The sequence below is a fragment of the Monodelphis domestica genome, chromosome 2 (assembly GCF_027887165.1).
Source record: "Monodelphis domestica isolate mMonDom1 chromosome 2, mMonDom1.pri, whole genome shotgun sequence".
Lineage (NCBI taxonomy): Eukaryota > Metazoa > Chordata > Mammalia > Didelphimorphia > Didelphidae > Monodelphis > Monodelphis domestica.
Window position 1 is genome coordinate 531,567,130 of NC_077228.1, and position 21,398 is coordinate 531,588,527.

The window sequence follows — 21,398 nt, forward strand, 5'->3', positions numbered from 1 at the left end:
GTGCGTCCAGGATCCGGCTGGTTTCCCGGGCGGAGGCTGGCACAGATCTTAACCCCGGCCACCCCAGGCATGTCCTTAAAGCCCTTCCCTTCCGTCTCCTAAGTCTAGCTTCCAGGGCAGAGAGTGGGAGGAATTTAGGCAGTGGGGTTCAGTGACTTGCCCAGGGTGGCACGGCTAGGAGGCCACATTCGAACCCAGGACCTCCCCTCTCCAGGCCTGGCTCTGTCTCCTAAGCCACCTCGCTGCCCCTAACAACAGGCATCTCTTAACCACCTGCTGGGTTCCAGGAAGTCTTTGGGGTCTAGGGACGCCCTCAGAGAGCTCACGTGGGATTGAGGGAGAGCACAGGTGCGTCTACATTTATTCAGCACCCGCGAGGCGAGGCGGTCCCTGCCCTTTGGGAGCTTCCATTCTGGCAGGCTTCAAGAGTGCCCAAACTGCCATAAGCAGTGGCTTGAAGGGGATCTCGAACCCCAGCCCCGGCCGCCTCTCTCGGTGAGCTTTGGCGAGGCCTTGTGCCTCTTGGGAATAAATCAGAAGCAAAAGCGGATTCAGGGGCTCCATCGACGTGCAAGAGAAAACCTGCCCCGCAGAGTTCACCCAACGTGGCGCTCCGGGGGGTGGCGCAGGGCTCGCCCTCCTGCCCCTCCACCCGCCCCAACGGGGTCTGGGAGACGGGAGGGTTCGGCAAACATTTACTAAGGTCCCTCCTAGGTCCAAGGCACCGGCCTGGGTGTGGGAGGTGAAGAGGAATGAGGGGCCGTAAAGGCAGGGAATTTGGATCTCATCACTTCCGAACACTCACGAGGAAAAGGGTTATTGTGGGTAATTGGGGAAATCAAATATCTTCAATTGTTGACAAAGGGCTTCCCAAATATGAGTATCTCTGTTTACCCTCCCAAGAACCCCGGGAGACAGACTCGATTATGAGCCCATTTTTACAGATGAGTAAACTGAGGCAGACAGCGCCTAAGTGACGTGCCCACCATGGGTGTCTGAGGTCGGAATTTGAAAACACAGAACCATGGGACGAGGGCCCAAAGACCCTTTAAGACATGCCCAGCTGGAAGGCCACTCAGGCAGTCTCTGCTTGAAGAACCCTGGGAAGGGCTCACCATCTCCTGGGGCAGCCACTCCACTCGAACCCATCCAAAAGGGGAGGGGCAGAGAGGGGAAGAAGCCTCCTCAGGGCTAGAAGCTGCTTCATCTCAGCCCTTCCCCTGCTCACACTTTCCTGTGGCGATGAGCGATGGGCCCCACTCTATAACTCATTGGTCCATTCCTCTCTTGGCAGCAGAAGAAAGACAAACCCACCTTGACCGGGCAGCCTTTATAGCCAGTTTGTCCCTGAGTCTGCCCTTCCCCAGGCCAAATAAAACACCTGAGCTCCTTCCTCCTCCTCCTCCTCCTCCTCCTTTTCCTCCTCTTTCTTCTCCTCCTCCTCTTCCTCCTCCTTTTCCTCCTCTTCTTCCTCCTCCTCCTCTTCCTCCTCTTTATCCTCCTCTTCTTCCTCCTCTTTATCCTCCTCTTCTTCCTCCTCTTTATCCTCCTCTTCTTCCTCCTCCTCTTCCTCCTCCTTTTCCTCCTCTTTCTTCTCCTCCTCTTCCTCTTCCTCTTCCTCCTCCTGGGGAGTGATTTCCAGGTCACTCTTATGAGCAGGCTCTTGGTTCGTATAATGCACCCCCTAAACTGTGTTGCCCAGAACTGAACAGGAGCCTGGAGACGTCCGGTCAGAGTCCGCCAGGCCTCGGACCTGGGCGCTGTGCCCCTCTTACTGGAGCCCAAGGCCACATTCATTTTCTTGGGGGCAGGCCGCCACTGACTCACACAGAATTTGTTGGCCACTCAGCCTCCCCTAGGACTCCTTTCATTCCTTCTGTTGTTCCTTCCCTCCCTCCTCCCTTCTCTCTGTCTCTCACCCTTATTTTTGGTCTTAGTAATAAGTCTAAGACAGAAGGACAAGGGCTGGACAGCTGGGGTGGAGTGACTTGCCCAGGGTCACCGCTAGGAAGTGTCTGAGGCCAGATTTGAACCCAGGACCTCCTGCCTCCAGGTCTGGCTTTCTATCTAACCGCCTAGCTGCCCCTCCATTTTTCATGTCATCTGTTGCTCGCTCCTTGCCCATCCTCAACCTTGTTCTTGGGAAGCTGCTGGGAAAGGAGCAGATTGGACTGCTCTCGCCTCGGCTACATCAGCCACTCCTTGTCTTGGCATTTCAGTAACATTCAGAGCAAGGAGGTCTCGATTCTCGTCTGGGAAGAAGAGGGGGCCTGGACAGACACCCCAGGGAGGCGGTGTGGGTGCTGGGAAGCCTGCTGAACCATTGGGGAGCCCGGGGCCTGGGCCCCAAGCCTGGAGGGTCCCTTCCAGCTCTGGGCCTCTGGGCTGAGCAGGGCAGCTTGGCCCCCCCCCCAAACCAGCCTCTTCTGCTTCTTCACGTGGCCCCTCTGCTCACAAATGTGGGCTCAGGGCCAGGTGGGGGGCAGCAGGGAGACCAAAGGTCGGAGTCCAGGCTGGAGGCTTATCGGGAGCTGTTGACACATCATGGGGTCAGGCAGGACAAAGGGCTGAGGCCCCCCAGCCCCCCCCCATGCCCCCTCCCTTTAATCCGGCCCAGAAGGAATGGGGTAGCGGGCACTGCTGTCACCATTAGCCCTGGGACGTGGGAATTCCACTAGAGAAACCAGAGCGGTGAAGCACTTTACCTGGCAGGGGATGGACTCCTCCCTCTGATCTCTGTCTCTCCCCCCTCTCCCTTTCCTTCCCCCTCTCCTTCCCCCTCTCCTTCCCCCTCTCCTTCCCCCTTTCCCTCCCCCTCTCCCTCCCCCCTCTCCCCTCAAACGTGGCACTGTTTGACTAGCTCAGGAAATCTGGGAGGAAATGGGAGGAAAGCCAAAGCCGGGCCTCCACCTGGCCATGGCCTGAGTCCTCTATGAATGGGACAACCAACTCCTTGGGCCGTCATTATGGAGAAACCACTTTGGGTTTCTGCTTGAAGGATGGCTTGGTGGAGGGTCCGTGCCTCAGTGGCTCAGTCCTTCAGCCTTGGGGGAACCTCAGTGACTGCAGCCCGTCACTCTCCAAAGTCTGTCCAAGCTCTGGCTTCTGGGACAGTCTCTCTCCCTCCCACCCTCCTCTGAACCTTCTCCTTTTCCCTCCATCTTTCCCAGCATCGTGAAGGACTTTAAGCTGTACTACAAAGCAGTGACCATCAAAGCAATCTGGTCCTGGCTAAGAAATGGAAGGGGGGGTCAATGGAATAGATGGGGGTAAATGACCGCAGCCAGCCAGCCTTTGGGACCAGAACCCACTCTTTGACAAAAACTGCTGGGAAAACTGGAAAACCGCATGGTGGAAACTAGGAACAGACCAATATTTCACACCCCATACCAAGATAAGGTCAAAACGGGTATGTAATTTAAACTTAATGATATTCTAAGTGAATCAAGGGAGCACAGAATAGTTTACCTGTCACTGATGGGGAAGGAAGAATTTATGACCAAATAAGAGACAGAGAACATTACAAGGGGTAAAACAAATAATTTTGATTATATTAAATTTAAAAGTCTTTGTACAAACAAAACCAATGCAACCAAGATTAGAAAGGAAGCAACAAACTGGGAAAATTTTTCATAACAAATTTCTCTGCTAAAGGTCTCATTTCTCAAATATAGAAAGAACTAAGTCATTCCCCAATTGATAAATGACCAAAGGGTATGAACTGGCCAAAGCTATCAATAATCATGTGAAAAAATGTTCCCTCTTGATCAGAGAAATGCAAACCACTCTGAGGTACCACCTCACACCTAGCAGATTGGCTAACATGATAGCAAAGGAAAGTAATAAATGTTGGAGAGGATGTGGCAAAGCAGGGACACTACTGCATAGTTGGTGGAGTTGTGAATGGATCCAACCATTCTGGAGGGCCATTTGGAATTATGCCCAAAGGGCTATAAAACAACATCCTGACTGTCTGCACTGGGGGGCCCCAAGAGTAGAAATCGAATGCTGCTTCCCTTTCTTCTCCCTCTCTTGGTCAGGAAGTTATGGGGCCAGTGGCCAGTGGCCGAGATCTTTTTTTATTGTTTAATGTTGTTTCAAGCCCCCTTTACACTCTCCTCTTTTGCCCTCATCAAGAGGCTCCTCAACGCTTTGTTTTCTGCCATCAGACTATTAACACCTGCAGAGGTGAGGTAAACATCGCAGTCAAGCCTTGTCACTCTTCCTTCTCAACCTTCCCCTAAGGCTTCCCCAGGAAATAAGGAGAATAACTTGGTGCTTCCATCTCTTTGAGGACGTGCCACACTTTTTCGTGATCCCCGTAGTGGGAGGCTTTAGTGTAGTCAATGAGGCAGATGCAGACGGTTCACCTCCTTGGACCTGGTTTTTCATCTGTAAGCTGAGAGGGCTGGAATAGATGAACTTTGGGGCTCTTTTCAGCTTTTAAGTCTTTGATAATAAACAAACTTTGGGAGCCTCAGTTTCCCCATCTGTAAAATCAAAGGGCTGCAGCTCTTCCTCTTGGATTGACCCTATGGATCTTGGTCTAAAGCCAGGTGATTGTGACCTATCATTTGGTAAAAGGAATAGCTAAGAGGAGAGCCGAGGCAATACCAGATGGGAGAGGGGCCAAAGGAGCAGAGAGGAATCAAGAGGCAAGACATCGTCTTCAATTCGGAGGATCAGCACCAGATTGTCTGACGCCAACATTCTTTCTACTTCTTCTCACCGAAGGAGAACCCTATAGGAAGAGAAATAAACCCAGTGCCCTTGGCTCTCCCCTTCCATTTCTGCCTTATTCCACATGACTTCTTTTTTTTAACCCCTTACCTTCCATCTTGGAAGGTACTGGCTCCAAGGCAGAAGAATGGGAAGGGCTAGGCAATGGGGGTCAAGTGACTTGTCCAGGGTCCCACATCTGGGAAGTGTCTGAGGCCAGATTTGAATCCAGGACCTCTTGACTCAATCCACTGAGCCACCCAGCTGCCCCCTTCCATGTTACTTCTGCTGTAGGCTGGGTTTGATTCGTGGAATTTCAGGTTCAAGACTGACATGAAACAAGACCCTTGTAAACCATGAAACAATTAACAAAGGGACGCTTGTGGAGCCCCGGCAGGGAAAGGCTACCCAGAAAGCGCCCAGCATTGATTCAGATGGGCGTCTGTAGCCTCCCTACCTCTGGGCTGGCCCCGCTGGTCTTCTGCTCAGGAGCCAAGGGAGGAGCTGGCTTTTGGACTCAGCCCACCCGGCGCCAATTCAGGCTCAAGGATGGTTCCAGGCCATTTTGAGGGGCAGTTAGGTGGCTGCTCCCTCGTTGGGTGACCCGGGCAAGGCATTTGCCTAGCTCTTGCCCTTGTGTCTTAGAGTTATAAAGGAAGGATTAAAAAAAACAAACAAGACCCATTTTTCGAGGAAAAACTCATTCAGACTGTAAGGGGTAAGACCGAAGCTGGGGAGAGGGAGGAGTTGAGGGGACCCTCTCGGCCCTCCATCTCTTGCCTCTGGTCACCCAAAGTTCTCTCCTTCTTCCTTCAGGGCTCAGTCTGGGCTGTCCCCTCTGTACAAAGTCTGCCCTGATCCTCCAACTCCTCAGCATTCTTTTTCAGCTTTTATTTGATCTTTCCCAATCCACAAGCAAAAGGTTTCCTCTCCCTCCACGTTCCTTAAAAGTGCACCGTTTGACCTTGTCCACTAACGTAAGCCTCTCAGCAGCCTCGGCTTGGCCAGGGCGCTGATTGGAGCCCTGAAAGCCGCCATCTTGCTGTTCCTCTAGAAATGCTCTTCTTTCTCCTCCTCCTGCCTTCACCTCACAGCAGTCCATGAAAGTCTTCCAAGGCTTCTCCGAAAGCATTTCTTTCTTCCTTTTGGACGCCACGTTCAGAGAACACAGTGGGCTCAGCCATTCTCCAGCCACAAAGAGCCACGGGTGTCTGTGTGCCGGGATCCTCTCTCTGGGATACAGGCCTGGCCGGGGGGGGGGGGGGGGGGGGGGGCATGGATCGTTCCTCTTTCCTCCTCCTTGGCTGGGTTCTCCCCTCCCCTCCCCACTGAAGGTCAGCTGGGGATGGCTATTGAGATTTGGCCGAAGAGCTCGAGCTCTTCTGGTCCCATTCCAGAAAACAGGAAGTCAAGCATGGAACGGCCCGGAAAGCCTCCCTGTGTTTGTTCACTTCTCTCCTGAGGAACAAGGGAGATGCAGTGGGCTAACGGGCAGAGAGAGTTCGGCCTGAGAACAGAAGAGCCGGCCTCAGACACTCTGGGCCTCAGTTTCTTCGACTGTAAAATGAGGAAGACTAAGGAGACTCGAAAGTTCCTTTTCAGGGAAATCCAGGCCCACCAGCAAGCATTGGGGTGTTTTGAGAAACTCGAGGCTCTGTTGCCTCTGGGACAAATGGCCGGTAACTCTTCAGGGCTTTGTTTAGGCCTCGTAGGGTCAAAGACAAAGGGATTGGAAGATCGTCCAACAGTCCTCCTGGGAGGACGTGTCTCCAGAACTGGCCATGGGGCCCAGCTCCGAACCATGCGCATGGCCTTCAGACAGCTGCTCCCACACGTGCTCAGTGGGATGTGCTGTAGCCAGAGCAGATCACCAGAATATCTAGATTGTTCCAGATTATATAATCACTCTGATTCTCCCCGTTACATCTGGATGGAGCCATCAGGGGTGAAGTTGGTGAGAATTATTCCCTCCTCCCAAAAAATGGGCCAACTTGTTGCCTCAGGAAAAAGAAGAGGTTTCTAGCTATAGTTTTGTGTGGGCATCAGAGTGAGACCAGGGTGGATTGAATAAAGAACTTGGATCCGGATGGAATGACAAGTAAATGCTATCGATTATTTAAATAGTCAATAACCCCATTGCTTTATAGAATATTTTCAAAAATAGAAAAAGAAGGCATTTTATGGATCTGCTGTGAAGCAACGGTGACCTTGGTACCCAAACCAGGGAGAGATAGGGCAAAGAAAGAAGACTACACAGACAAAAGTCATTCATGAATATTGATGCAAAAATATTGACTAGCAAAAAACACTAGAAAGCATAGGAATAGAAGGGTCATTCCTAAAAATAATAAACAGTATATATCTAAAACCATCAGCTAATATCATTTGCAATGGGGATAAACTAGATGCATTCCCAATAAGATCAGGAGTGAAACAAGGATGCCCATTATCACCTCTATTATTTGACATCGTACTAGAAACACTAGCAGTAGCAATTAGAGAAGAAAAAGAAATTGAAGGCATCAAAATAGGCAAGGAGGAGACCAAGTTATCACTTTTTGCAGGTGACATGATGGTCTACTTAAAGAATCCTAGAGATTCAACCAAAAAGCTAATTGAAATAATCAACAACTTTAGCAAAGTTGCAGGATACAAAATAAACCCACATAAGTCATCAGCTTTTCTATATATCTCCAACACAGCTCAGCAGCAAAAACTAGAAAGAGAAATCCCATTCAAAATCACCTTAGACAAAATAAAATACCTAGGAATCTACCTCCCAAGACAAACACAGGAACTATATGAACACAACTACAAAACACTCGCCACACAACTAAAACTAGACTTGAGCAATTGGAAAAACATTAACTGCTCATGGGTAGGACGAGCCAACATAATAAAAATGACTATCCTGCCCAAACTTATTTATCTATTTAGTGCCATACCCATGGAACTCCCAAAAAATTTCTTTACTGATTTGGAAAAAAGCATAACAAATTTCATTTGGAAGAACAAAAGATCAAGGATATCCAGGGAAATAATGAAAAAAACACTAATGAGGGGGGCCTAGCAGTCCCAGACCTCAAACTATATTACAAAGCAGCAGTCATCAAAACAATTTGGTACTGGCTAAGAGACAGAAAGGAGGATCAGTGGAATAGACTGGGGGAAAGCGACCTCAGCCAGATAGTATACGATAAACCCAAAGATCCCAGGTCTTGGGACAAAAATTCACTATTTGATAAGAACTGCTGGGAAAATTGGAAGACAGTGTGGGAGAGACTAGGAATAGATCAACACCTCACACCCTACACCAAGATAAATTCAAAATGGGTGAGTGACTTAAACATAAAGAAGGAAACCATAAGTAAATTGGGTAAACACAGAATAGTATACATGTCAGACCTTTGGGAAGGGAAAGACTTTAAAACCAAGCAAGACATAGAGAGAATCACAAAATGTAAAATAAATAATTTTGACTACATCAAACTAAAAAGCTTTTGCACAAACAAAACCAATATAACTAAAATCAGAAGGAAAACAACAAGTTGGGAAAAAATCTTCATAAAAACCTCTGACAAAGGTTTAATTACTCATATTTATAATGAGCTAAATCAATTGTACAAAAAATCAAGCCATTCTCCAATTGACAAATGGGCAAGGGACATGGATAGACAGTTTTCAGATAAAGAAATCAAAACTATTAATAAGCACATGAAGAAGTGTTCTACATCTCTTATAATCAGAGAGATGCAAATCAAAACAACTCTGAGGTATCACCTCACACCTAGCAGATTGGCTAACATGACAGCAAAGGAAAATAATGAATGCTGGAGGGGATGTGGCAAAGTAGGGACATTAATTCATTGCTGGTGGAGTTGTGAACTGATCCAGCCATTCTGGAGGGCAATTTGGAACTATGCCCAAAGGGTGACAAAAGACTGTCTGCCCTTTGATCCAGCCATAGCACTGCTGGGTTTGTACCCCAAAGAGATAATAAGGAAAAAGACTTGTACAAGAATATTCATAGCTGCGCTCTTTGTGGTGGCCAAAATTTGGAAAACGAGGGGATGCCCTTCAATTGGGGAATGGCTGAACAAACTGTGGTATATGTTGGTGATGGAATACTATTGTGCTAAAAGGAATAATAAAGTGGAGGAATTCCATGGAGACTGGAACAACCTCCAGGAAGTGATGCAGAGCGAGAGGAGCAGAACCAGGAGAACATTGTACACAGAGACAAACACACTGTGGTATAATCGAACGTAATGGACTTCTCCATTAGTGGTGGTGTAATGTCCCTGAACAATCTGCAGGGATCAAGGAGAAAAAAACACTATCCAAAAGCAGAGGACAAACTGAGGGAATAGAAACACCGAGGAAAAGCAACTGCCTGACTACAATGGCTGAGGGGACATGACAGAGGAAAGACTCGGAGCGAACACTCTGATGCAAATACTAACAACATGGCAATGGGTTCAAGTCAAGAACACATATGATACCAGTGGAATCACGCGTCGGCCATGGGGGGTGGGAGGGAGGAAAAGAAAATGATCTTTGTCTTTAATGAAAAATGCATGGAAATGATCAAATAAAATACTATAAAATTAAAAAAAAATAAAAAAAAAACAAAAAAAATCTTTTAAAGTTTAAAAAAAAAATATTGACTAGCAAAGAGGCGATAACAATATATTTAAAACATACTGGGTTGACACCAGCAGTGCAGATATTGTGCAATATAAGATTGATAAATGATATGAGAAAGATAATGATCATATTAATATATCAATAAGGAAAAAGGCTTCAATAAATATAGCATTTATGTATATATATATGTATATTTATAGTAATATATATATATATTTAAACACTAAATCTGGTCTCAGATACCTCCTAGCTGTGTGACCCAGGGCAAGCTATTCAACTCCCATTGCCCAGTTCTTACCAGCTCTTCTGCCTTGGAACCAATACTTAGTATTGATTCTAGGACAGAAGGTAAGGGTTAAAAAAAAAGACACTAAAAAGCACAAGACTAAATGGAATTTTCCCTAATATAAAGCACATCTATCTAAAACAAAGAGCTATTAGCACAATTTTAAAAAAATCATTCCCTTCCATCTTAGAATCGATGCTGAATATTGGTTCCAAAGCAGAAAAGCAATGAGGGCCAAGTGATTCGCCCAGGAAGTGTCTGAGGCCATATTTGAATCCAGGACCTCCCATCTCTGGCTCTCTTCACTAGAATGATTAATAATGGAGAAATACTAGAAACTTTTGCAATAAAACTGGTGTAAAGCAAAAATAGTCATTATCTCTACTATCATTTGATATTTTGATACTAATTTTAGAAATGTTTATTTTGGTCTGGGTCTGAGATTTAATTAGTGAGAAGACGAGAAGCTCCTATTCTAGAAAATCCTTTCACTGATGAAGAACAGCAACTCTGTCTTACACTTGCCTGAAACTGAGAAATTAAGTGACTTGCTCATGGTCACATCAACAGTATGTGTCAAAGGCAGGATTTGAACTCGGGTCATCCTGACTCCAATGCTTGCCTTCAATCCACCCTGCTAAAAGTGTTCGTTTCAGCAAAAAGACAGAAAAATATAGAGGGACTAGGCAAAGAGGAAGTGGAATGATCTCTATTTACTAATAAGATGGTTTAGGGTGTCCCAGAGATTCAACAACAGGTTCTCCGAAGCAATGAAGAGTTTCATGAAAGTAACAGGATCTAGAATAATCCCGAAGGAGGAAGTTTGTTTGTCTGGCTGGTTTTTTGTTTGTTCAGATCTCTTGATCTCCCAGCAGATTTCCATGTCAGCCCCTCAGACCTTGGCATTGATGGGAAACTGTTCTGGCTTCTGATTGAGGCTCTTGCTTCATCTCGGCTTGGGCAACCCCTCGTTCTCTAGGAAAGTTTTTCCTGGTCTTTCTCTCCATCACCTGATCCTCATCAGTTCCTCCAAGAGGAACTTCCAATCCCTGCCCTGCCCCGGCCTCCTGTGGGGGCCCCCCAGCATGGTTCTCCAGAGATGGAGGAAGCTGCTGTGACCACTGGAGGGGCTCTGTGGCTCTGGCTCCGCTCAGGGGCTCTCTTGGGGGAGCTGCAGTTGACTTCCTTTTGCCCTGGCAGAACTCGAAGCCTCCTTGAAGCCTTCCTCGCCTTTGAGTCTATCTCTGCTGACACCCAGTGCCCTGTGGGAGCACCTATGGTCCAGACTGGCCATCTGAGGTCACTCCTATGTTCGAGAGGTTCCCCACCGTCCTTCCTCTCCAGTGAAGAGAATGGGGTTTGGGATCTCTGCTCTTTGGGCTGACCTTGCCAGCATTTCTTCTTTTCCCCTTCATGCATCCCAGGTTCTGGACAAAGTGGACCTGCCCGCCTGCTTCACGTTCTATTCGTGTAGGCTCCCCCCCGTAGAAGGGGAGCCTCTCCTGAGGGCAAAGGTTGTTCAGTCTGTCTCTCCCCCCGCTCCAGTCCCTGGCACACACTTCATAAAGATCTGTTGCTTGATAGGTCAAGGTACCCCATTCCCAATAGAGTAGAAGCTCCTAGAGGGCACCGGGGAGTCCCTGCTCAGGGGACGGAGACAGTCCCAGGATTTCGTCAGCACAGGAAGAGAGGTGATGTGAAAGTCAGGAAAATCCAACTTCAAATCCTGCTTTGGATACTTAGCTGGGTGATTCTGGGTAAGTCCCTAACCTCGTGTGGCCTCAGTTTCCTCACCTGTAATGTGAGGATAAGAATAGCATCTTCCTCTCCCTCCCTGTCCCCTTTCCCTCTTTTCTCTCTCTGCCTCTCCCATCCCTCCCTCCCTCTCCTGGTTTCTTCTCCCTTTTTTCTCTCTCTCTCCCTCTCATTCTCCGTCCCTCTCCCCATCTCTCTCCTCTCCCCTCTCCATCTCTCCCTCCCCTCCCCAGACAGTTTGTTCCCAGTGAGTGGGTGCATTCACTCTGTGTGCTGGATGGGAGATTCTTATCTGTCTGTAGACCTGCCCTGATTTCTGTTTGCTCTCCACTTGGCTACAGGTCTGTTTGCCATTCCCTAGACTGTTGGGCAATCTTGACGTAGCCAGCACTGGGAAGGTTACTGGTCAAGAGCACAGCCTCAGCAGGAACATGTTTTCTTTGGGATGAATGTTTGGGGAGGCGGCGAGATAGATTCTAGTCAGCTGCCCCCTCGCCTCTGGCCAGCTCCTGCTCCCCTCCAGCCAGGAATCCGAGTCTCTCTTGGAGAAGGCTGAGCACAGGGAACGGGAGATTCTCTCCAAGCCTTCCTGAGAGCTGCAGTCAGATAGACCCTTGGGAACACCTAGGAGGGCCCCGGGCAGCAGAGACATGCAGAGAAGGCTCTGGGGAGGGGGGTTTCCCCAGAGCTCCTCACCCTGAGGAAATCTCAGCTCTGGCTCCTCCTGGCTGTCCTTGGGGCTTCTCCTCTGGGGTCACCGGCTTCCTGTATTCCCGAGCTTGTGCTCTCACTCTCCTGCCATCTTGCCCAGCTCCCAGAAGCCTGAATCTCTCCTGCAGGCAAACTGGTCCTTGCCTGCCGCTTCAGGCCGGACTGCGGCTCCTCCCTCCCTCCTGATTCTTTTCTTTCCACTCTCCAGCCACACTTGACTCTTCACCTTTCCCTTGTTCCCTCGTCTTTCTGCTGCCTGAACCGTCAACCCTCTAGCCCGGGTTACCCCACCGTCTGCCTTCCTCATCTGAAGCCAGTCCCCAAACGGCCAAGGCGGTCACATCTATCTGTGATGTCATCTCGTCTCAGCTGGGCTCCTCTTGTATTCCGAACTGCAGATCACCCTTTCTGGAGCAGCTGCTGTAGAGCTCTGTTCTCTTCCCAGCCCCTGCCTTGGCACCTCCACCCTTCTCTCACCCAATGAGGATTTTATTGAGAAAATCAAGGTGTATCCACTGGAGCCCCCCAACTGCCTTCCTATCACCATCTGTCCTCTCCTCGGAGGGCAAGAATCTGCCATAGCCGACTCCCTCCTCTGGGATCATGAGCCCATCCAGTCTCCCCTCTAGAAATGTGTCCCACCAACCCTTTCCTACCAACCCAGCCTCTCTCCTGTGTCAGTCACTCTCTGGCCGTCTGTTTGTCTGAATTTCCCCTCTCCTCTCTGTGTCTCTCAACTCTCCTCTCTGCCTTCTCTCTCTGCATCTCTCTGCCTTCTCTCTGCATCTCTCACCTCTCCTCTCTGCATCTCTCGCCTCTCCTCTCTGCCTTCTCTCTGCCTTCTCTCTGCATCTCTCACCTCTCCTCTCTGCATCTCTCTCCTCTCCTCTCTGCATCTCTCGCCTCTCCTCTATGCCTTCTCTCGCCTCTCCTCTCTGCATCTCTCTCCTCTCCTCTCTGCCTTCTCTCTGCATCTCTCTCCTCTCCTCTCTGCCTTCTCTCTGCTTCTCTCTGCCTTCTCTCTGCATCTCTCTCCTCTCCTCTCTGCATCTCTCTCCTCTCCTCTCTGCCTTCTCTCTGCATCTCTCTCCTCTCCTCTCTGCATCTCTCGCCTCTCCTCTATGCCTTCTCTCTCCTCTCCTCTCTGCATCTCTCTCCTCTCCTCTCTGCCTTCTCTCTGCATCTCTCTCCTCTCCTCTCTGCCTTCTCTCTGCATCTCTCTCCTCTCCTCTCTGCCTTCTCTCTGCTTCTCTCTGCCTTCTCTCTGCATCTCTCTCCTCTCCTCTCTGCATCTCTCTCCTCTCCTCTATGCCTTCTCTCTGCATCTCTCTCCTCTCCTCTCTGCATCTCTCGCCTCTCCTCTATGCCTTCTCTCTGCATCTCTCTCCTCTCCTCTCTGCATCTCTCGCCTCTCCTCTATGCCTTCTCTCGCCTCTCCTCTCTGCATCTCTCTCCTCTCCTCTCTGCCTTCTCTCTGCATCTCTCTCCTCTCCTCTCTGCCTTCTCTCTGCTTCTCTCTGCCTTCTCTCTGCATCTCTCTCCTCTCCTCTCTGCATCTCTCTCCTCTCCTCTCTGCCTTCTCTCTGCATCTCTCTCCTCTCCTCTCTGCATCTCTCTCCTCTCCTCTCTGCCTTCTCTCTGCATCTCTCGCCTCTCCTCTCTGCATCTCTCGCCTCTCCTCTCTGCCTTCTCTCTGCTTCTCTCTGCCTTCTCTCTGCATCTCTCGCCTCTCCTCTATGCCTTCTCTCTGCTTCTCTCTGCCTTCTCTCTGCATCTCTCTCCTCTCCTCTCTGCATCTCTCTCCTCTCCTCTCTGCCTTCTCTCTGCATCTCTCTCCTCTCCTCTCTGCATCTCTCTCCTCTCCTCTATGCCTTCTCTCTGCATCTCTCGCCTCTCCTCTCTGCCTTCTCTCTGCATCTCTCTTCTCTCCTCTCTGCATCTCTCTCCTCTCCTCTCTGCCTTCTCTCTGCATCTCTCTCCTCTCCTCTCTGCATCTCTCTCCTCTCCTCTCTGCCTTCTCTCTGCTTCTCTCTGCCTTCTCTCTGCATCTCTCTCCTCTCCTCTCTGCATCTCTCTCCTCTCCTCTCTGCCTTCTCTCTGCATCTCTCTCCTCTCCTCTCTGCATCTCTCTCCTCTCCTCTCTGCATCTCTCTCCTCTCCTCTCTGCATCTCTCTCCTCTCCTCTATGCCTTCTCTCTGCATCTCTCTCCTCTCCTCTCTGCATCTCTCTCCTCTCCTCTCTGCCTTCTCTCTGCTTCTCTCTGCCTTCTCTCTGCATCTCTCTCCTCTCCTCTCTGCATCTCTCTCCTCTCCTCTCTGCCTTCTCTCTGCTTCTCTCTGCCTTCTCTCTGCATCTCTCTCCTCTCCTCTCTGCATCTCTCTCCTCTCCTCTCTGCCTTCTCTCTGCATCTCTCTCCTCTCCTCTCTGCATCTCTCTCCTCTCCTCTCTGCATCTCTCTCCTCTCCTCTCTGCATCTCTCTCCTCTCCTCTCTGCCTTCTCTCTGCATCTCTCTCCTCTCCTCTCTGCATCTCTCTCCTCTCCTCTATGCCTTCTCTCTGCATCTCTCGCCTCTCCTCTATGCCTTCTCTCGCCTCTCCTCTCTGCATCTCTCTCTTCTCCTCTCTGCCTTCTCTCTGCATCTCTCGCCTCTCCTCTCTGCATCTCTCGCCTCTCCTCTCTGCCTTCTCTCTGCTTCTCTCTGCCTTCTCTCTGCATCTCTCGCCTCTCCTCTCTGCATCTCTCGCCTCTCCTCTATGCCTTCTCTCTGCTTCTCTCTGCCTTCTCTCTGCATCTCTCTCCTCTCCTCTCTGCATCTCTCTCCTCTCCTCTCTGCATCTCTCTCCTCTCCTCTATGCCTTCTCTCTGCATCTCTCGCCTCTCCTCTATGCCTTCTCTCTGCTTCTCTCTGCCTTCTCTCTGCATCTCTCTCCTCTCCTCTCTGCATCTCTCTCCTCTCCTCTATGCCTTCTCTCTGCATCTCTCGCCTCTCCTCTCTGCCTTCTCTCTGCATCTCTCTTCTCTCCTCTCTGCATCTCTCTCCTCTCCTCTCTGCCTTCTCTCTGCATCTCTCTCCTCTCCTCTCTGCATCTCTCTCCTCTCCTCTCTGCCTTCTCTCTGCTTCTCTCTGCCTTCTCTCTGCATCTCTCTCCTCTCCTCTCTGCATCTCTCTCCTCTCCTCTCTGCCTTCTCTCTGCATCTCTCTCCTCTCCTCTCTGCATCTCTCTCCTCTCCTCTCTGCATCTCTCTCCTCTCCTCTCTGCATCTCTCTCCTCTCCTCTATGCCTTCTCTCTGCATCTCTCTCCTCTCCTCTCTGCATCTCTCTCCTCTCCTCTCTGCCTTCTCTCTGCTTCTCTCTGCCTTCTCTCTGCATCTCTCTCCTCTCCTCTCTGCATCTCTCTCCTCTCCTCTCTGCCTTCTCTCTGCTTCTCTCTGCCTTCTCTCTGCATCTCTCTCCTCTCCTCTCTGCATCTCTCTCCTCTCCTCTCTGCCTTCTCTCTGCATCTCTCTCCTCTCCTCTCTGCATCTCTCTCCTCTCCTCTCTGCATCTCTCTCCTCTCCTCTCTGCATCTCTCTCCTCTCCTCTCTGCCTTCTCTCTGCATCTCTCTCCTCTCCTCTCTGCATCTCTCTCCTCTCCTCTATGCCTTCTCTCTGCATCTCTCGCCTCTCCTCTATGCCTTCTCTCGCCTCTCCTCTCTGCATCTCTCTCCTCTCCTCTCTGCCTTCTCTCTGCATCTCTCGCCTCTCCTCTCTGCATCTCTCGCCTCTCCTCTCTGCCTTCTCTCTGCTTCTCTCTGCCTTCTCTCTGCATCTCTCGCCTCTCCTCTCTGCATCTCTCGCCTCTCCTCTATGCCTTCTCTCTGCTTCTCTCTGCCTTCTCTCTGCATCTCTCTCCTCTCCTCTCTGCATCTCTCTCCTCTCCTCTCTGCATCTCTCTCCTCTCCTCTATGCCTTCTCTCTGCATCTCTCGCCTCTCCTCTATGCCTTCTCTCTGCTTCTCTCTGCCTTCTCTCTGCATCTCTCTCCTCTCCTCTCTGCATCTCTCTCCTCTCCTCTATGCCTTCTCTCTGCATCTCTCGCCTCTCCTCTCTGCCTTCTCTGCATCTCTCTGCCTTCTCTCTGCATCTCTCACCTCTCCTCTATGCCTTCTCTCTGCTTCTCTCTGCATCTCTCTCCTCTCCTCTCTGCATCTCTCTCCTCTCCTCTCTGCCTTCTCTCTCCTCTCCTCTCTGCCTTCTCTCGCCTCTCCTCTCTGCCTTCTCTCTGCATCTCTTGCCTCTCCTCTCTGCATCTCTCTCCTCTCCTCTCTGCATCTCTCTCCTCTCCTCTCTGCCTTCTCTCGCCTCTCCTCTCTGCATCTCTTGCCTCCCCTCTCTGCATCTCTCTCCTCTCCTCTCTGCTTTCTCCCTCTCATCCTCCATCTCTCCTTTTGTGTCACAGACTCCCTTCCCCACTGCCACAAGCACACCTTCGACCCCGGCAGCTAGAGCTATGGGCAGTCACCCTGATCCATCCCGGCATCTCTATCTCTAACTCTATGAAGGATCCCTTCCAGGCGGTCTGCCAGTCAGCCAGCAAACACTGATGACCTGCCAGGCGCTGCACCCACAGGACGAGGAATGGCCAGTAGAACTGTCTGCCCTCAGGACACAACTGCGCATTCTGAGGAGGCGGTGAGGGTCAGCCCTCCTGGACTCCGCTCAGGGACAAGCCGGCCCTGGAATGGAGAATTCCTGAAAGAGTCACGGTCAGAAGCCGAGTCAGATGGGCCAGAATCAGATTGAGACCAGTCTGAAATGCTGGCAGTCAGCAAATATCAGCCTGGCAGCTGTAAGGCAGAGCCGGGATCCGTGAAAGCTGGCCACTGACCGGGATGGGGAGGGCGCGAGAAGGGACAAGAGTGGACAGGCCTGTGGAGGCACCCTGGCCAGAAGGAGGATTTAAAGAGAGGGTTGGTTTGACCGGGAAAGAGGTCAAGTTCTGCTCTGAACACGTCGGCAGGGTCGGCCCGCGGGACGCAGAGTGGGGAAGGTCCGATACTCGGCTGGTGAGGCCAGTCTGGAGCTCGGGAGACAAACGGGCCACTCTGGGAGTCACGGGCGACGCAACTAGCAGTCCAGAGAAGGGGCAGATGATGATGGAGGGAAGGGCCGATCCAGCAGGAGAGGGGGATCAACGGGGAAGTCAGGAAGGAGAACCGAAAAAGCCACCTCAGCAGCCCGTTTTAGTGAAGTGATGAAGTCCGAAGTCAGAGGTTGTTGAATTGTTTTTTAAGTCGCGTCTGAGTCTTCAGGACTTGGCAAAGGTCCGGGAGGGGTTGGCCATTTCCTTCTCCAGCTCCTTTTACAGATGAGGAACGGAGGCCAGCAGGGTCAAGTGACTTGCCCAGGGTCACACAGTTAGTCAAGATGTCCAAGGCTGGCTCAGTGCTCCTACCCATCGTGCCACCTGGCTGCCCCAACAAGTGACCGAAAGGAGAGGAAATGAAGGCATTTAGTTTAGACCTAGCAGGTTGGCCGTGAGAGTAGAGAATGATGGGCTAGTGAGAAGAGTGGCGTCAAATGAAGGTTTTTTTTTTAATCTGGGGCTGATTTTCCCATGGCAAGAAGGAACCTATAGAAAGGGAGACAGGGGAGGCAGCTGGGTAGCTCAGTGGATTGAGAACCAGGCCTAGAGACGGGAGGTCCTAGGTTCAAATCCGGCCTCAGCCACTTCCTAGCTGTGTGACCCTGGGCAAGTCACTTGACCCCCATTGCCTAGCCCTTACCACTCTTCTGTCTGCCTTGGAGCCAATACACAGTATTGACTCCAAGATGGAAGGTAAGGGTTTAAAAAAAAAAGAAAAAAAAAGAAAGGGAGGCAGAATCAGAGGAGGGAGGGTCATGAAGGCCATGTGCTGGGGTGGAGGGGAGAGGATGGGCTTCAACAGAGACTGACCCACCAAAAGCTGGGGATGACCTTGAGGGCTTTCAAGGCAGAGATGGGAGAAGTGGAACTCAGGGCAAATGGCCCCTCTTTTCCCAGGAAGGCAGGAGAAAGTCCCCTCAGTCAAGTTTCCCACCAGAATCAAACGATAGCTTACAGAGTTCTGCTGTTCAGATGCTCTGATTGTGCCTCTGTCTGAAAGCCTTTCCACAGTGTTGACATTCATAAGGTTTCTCTCCAGTGTGGATGCTCTGATGTTTAGCAAGATTCTGAATCTCTCTTGCCTCACCTGTTCTTTTTTTTTAATTTTATAATATTTTATTTGATCATTTCCAAGCATTATTCATTAAAAACAAAGATCATTTTCTTTTCCTCCCCCCCCACCCCCCATAGCCGATGTGTGATTCCACTGGGTATCTACATGTGTTCTTGATTCAAACCCATTGCCGTGTTGTTAGTGTTTGCATTAGAGTGTTCGTTTAGTCTCTCCTCTGTCATGTCCCCTCAGCCGCTGTAGTCAGACAGTTGCTTTTCCTCCGTGTTTCTACTCCCACATTGTGTCCTCTGCTTATGAATAGTGTTTTTTCTCCTAGATCCCTCTGGGTTGTTCAGGATCACTGCATTGCCACTAATGGAGAAGTCCATCACCTTCGATTGTACCACAATGTATCAGTCTCTGTGTATAATGTTCTCCTGGTTCTGCTCCTCTCACTCTGCATCACTTCCTGGAGGTTGTTCCAGTCTCCATGGAATTCCTCCATTTTATTATTCCTTTTAGCACAATAGTATTCCATCACCAACATATACCACAATTTGTTCAGCCATTCCCCAATTGAAGGGCATCCCCTCATTTTCCAATTTTTGGCCACCACAAAGAGCGCAGCTATGAATATTCTTGTACAAGTCTTTTTCCTTATTATCTCTTTGGGGTACAAGCCCAGCAGTGCTATGGCTGGATCAAAGGGCAGACAGTCTTTTGTCGCCCTTTGGGCATAGTTCCAAATTGCCCTCCAGAATGGTTGGATCAATTCACAACTCCACCAGCAATGAATTAATGTCCCTACTTTGCCACATCCCCTCCAGCATTCATTACTTTCCTTTGCTGTCATGTTAGCCAATCTGCTAGGTGTGAGGTGATACCTCAGAGGTGTTTTGATTTGCATCTCTCTGATTATAAGAGATTTAGAACACTTTTTCATGTGCTTGTTAATAGTTTTGATTTCTTTATCTGAGAACTGCCTATTCATGTCCCTTGCCCATTTATCAATTGGAGAATGGCTTGATTTTTTGTACAATTGATTTAGGCCTTTATACATTTGAGTAATTAAACCTTTGTCAGAGGTTTCTATGACGGTTTTTTCCCAGTTTGTTGTTTCCCTTCTGATTTTAGTTACATTGGTTTTGTTTGTACAAAAGCTTTTTAATTTGATGTAGTCAAAATTATTTATTTTACATTTTGTGACTCTTTCTAAGTCTTGCTTGGTTTTAAAATCTTTCCCTTCCTAAAGGTCTGACATGTATACTATTCTGTGTTTGCCTAATTTACTTATACTTTCCTTCTTTATGTTCAAGTCATTCACCCATTTTGAATTTATCTTGGTGTAGGGTGTGAGGTGTTGATCTAGTCCTAATCTCTCCCACACTGTCTTCCAGTTTTCCCAGCAGTTTTTATCGAATAGTGGATTTTTGTCCAAAATGTTGGGATCTTTGGGTTTATCGTATACTGTCTTGCTGAGGTCGCTTTCCCCCAGTCTATTCCACTGTTCCTCCTTTCTGTCTCTTAGCCAGTACCAAATTGTTTTGATGACTGCTGCTTTGTAATATAGTTTGAGGTCTGGGACTGCAAGGCCCCCATCATATGTGTTTTTTGTTTCATTATTTCCCTGGATATCCTTGATCTTTTGTTATTCCAAATGAACTTTGTTATGTTTTTTTCTACATCAGTAAGGAAATTTTTTGGAAGTTCCATGGATATGGCACTAAATAGATAAATAAGTATGGGTAGGATGGTCATTTTTATTATATTGGCTCGTCCTATCCATGAGCAGTTAATGTTTTTCCATTTGCTCAAGTCTAGTTTTAGTTGTGTGGCGAGTGTTTTGTAGCTGTGTTCATATAGTTCCTGTGTTTGTCTTGGGAGGTAGATTCCTAGGTATTTTATTTTGTCTAAGGTGATTTTGAATGGGATTTCTCTTTCTAGTTCTTGCTGCTGAGCTGTGTTGGAGATATATAGAAAAGCTGATGACTTATGTGGGTTTATTTTGTATCCTGCAACTTTGCTAAAGTTGTTGATTATTTCAATTAGCTTTTTGGTTGAATCTCTAGGATTCTTTAAGTAGACCATCATGTCATCCGCAAAGAGTGATAACTTGGTCTCCTCCTTGCCTATTTTGATGCCTTCAATTTCTTTTTCTTCTCTAATTGCTACTGTTAGTGTTTCTAGTACAATGTCAAATAGTAGAGGTGATAATGGGCATCCTTGTTTCACTCCTGATCTTATTGGGAATGCATCTAGTTTATCCTCATTGCAGATGATATTAGCTGATGGTTTTAGATATATACTGTTTATTATTTTTAGGAACGACCCTTCTATTCCTATGCTTTCTAGTGTTTTTAATAGGAATGGGTGTTGTATTTTATCAAAGGCTTTTTCTGCATCTATTGAAATAATCATGTGATTATTGTCAGTTTGCTTGTTTATATGGTCAATTATGCAGATTGTTTTCCTAATATTGAACCAGCCCTGCATCCCTGGTATGAATCCTACTTGATCATGGTGGATGACCCTTCTGATCACTTGCTGGAGTCTTTTTGCTAGTATCCTATTTAAGATTTTTGCATCTATATTCATTAGGGAGATTGGTCTATAGTTTTCTTTCTCTGTTTTTGACCTGCCAGGTTTTGGAATCAGTACCATGTTTGTGTCATAAAAGGAGTTTGGTAGAACTCCCTCTTTGCTTATTATGTCAAATAGTTTGTATAGTATTGGGATTAACTGTTCTCTGAATGTTTGATAGAATTCACTGGTGAATCCGTCGGGCCCTGGGGATTTTTTCTTAGGAAGTTCTTTGATGGCTTGTTGGATTTCATTTTCTGATATGGGATTATTTAAGAGTTCTATTTCTTTTTCTGTTAGTCTAGGCAGTTTGTATTTTTGTATATTTTCATCCATATCACCTAAATTGGTGTATTTTTTATCACTTTCGATTTTATTAATTTCTTCCTTAATTTTTAGGATTTCTAGTTTGGTTTTCTGCTGGGGGTTTTTAATTTGATCGCTTTCGAGTTTTTTTATTTGCATTTCCAATTGATTGATCTCTGCTCTCCCTTGTTTGTTAATATATGCACTCAGGG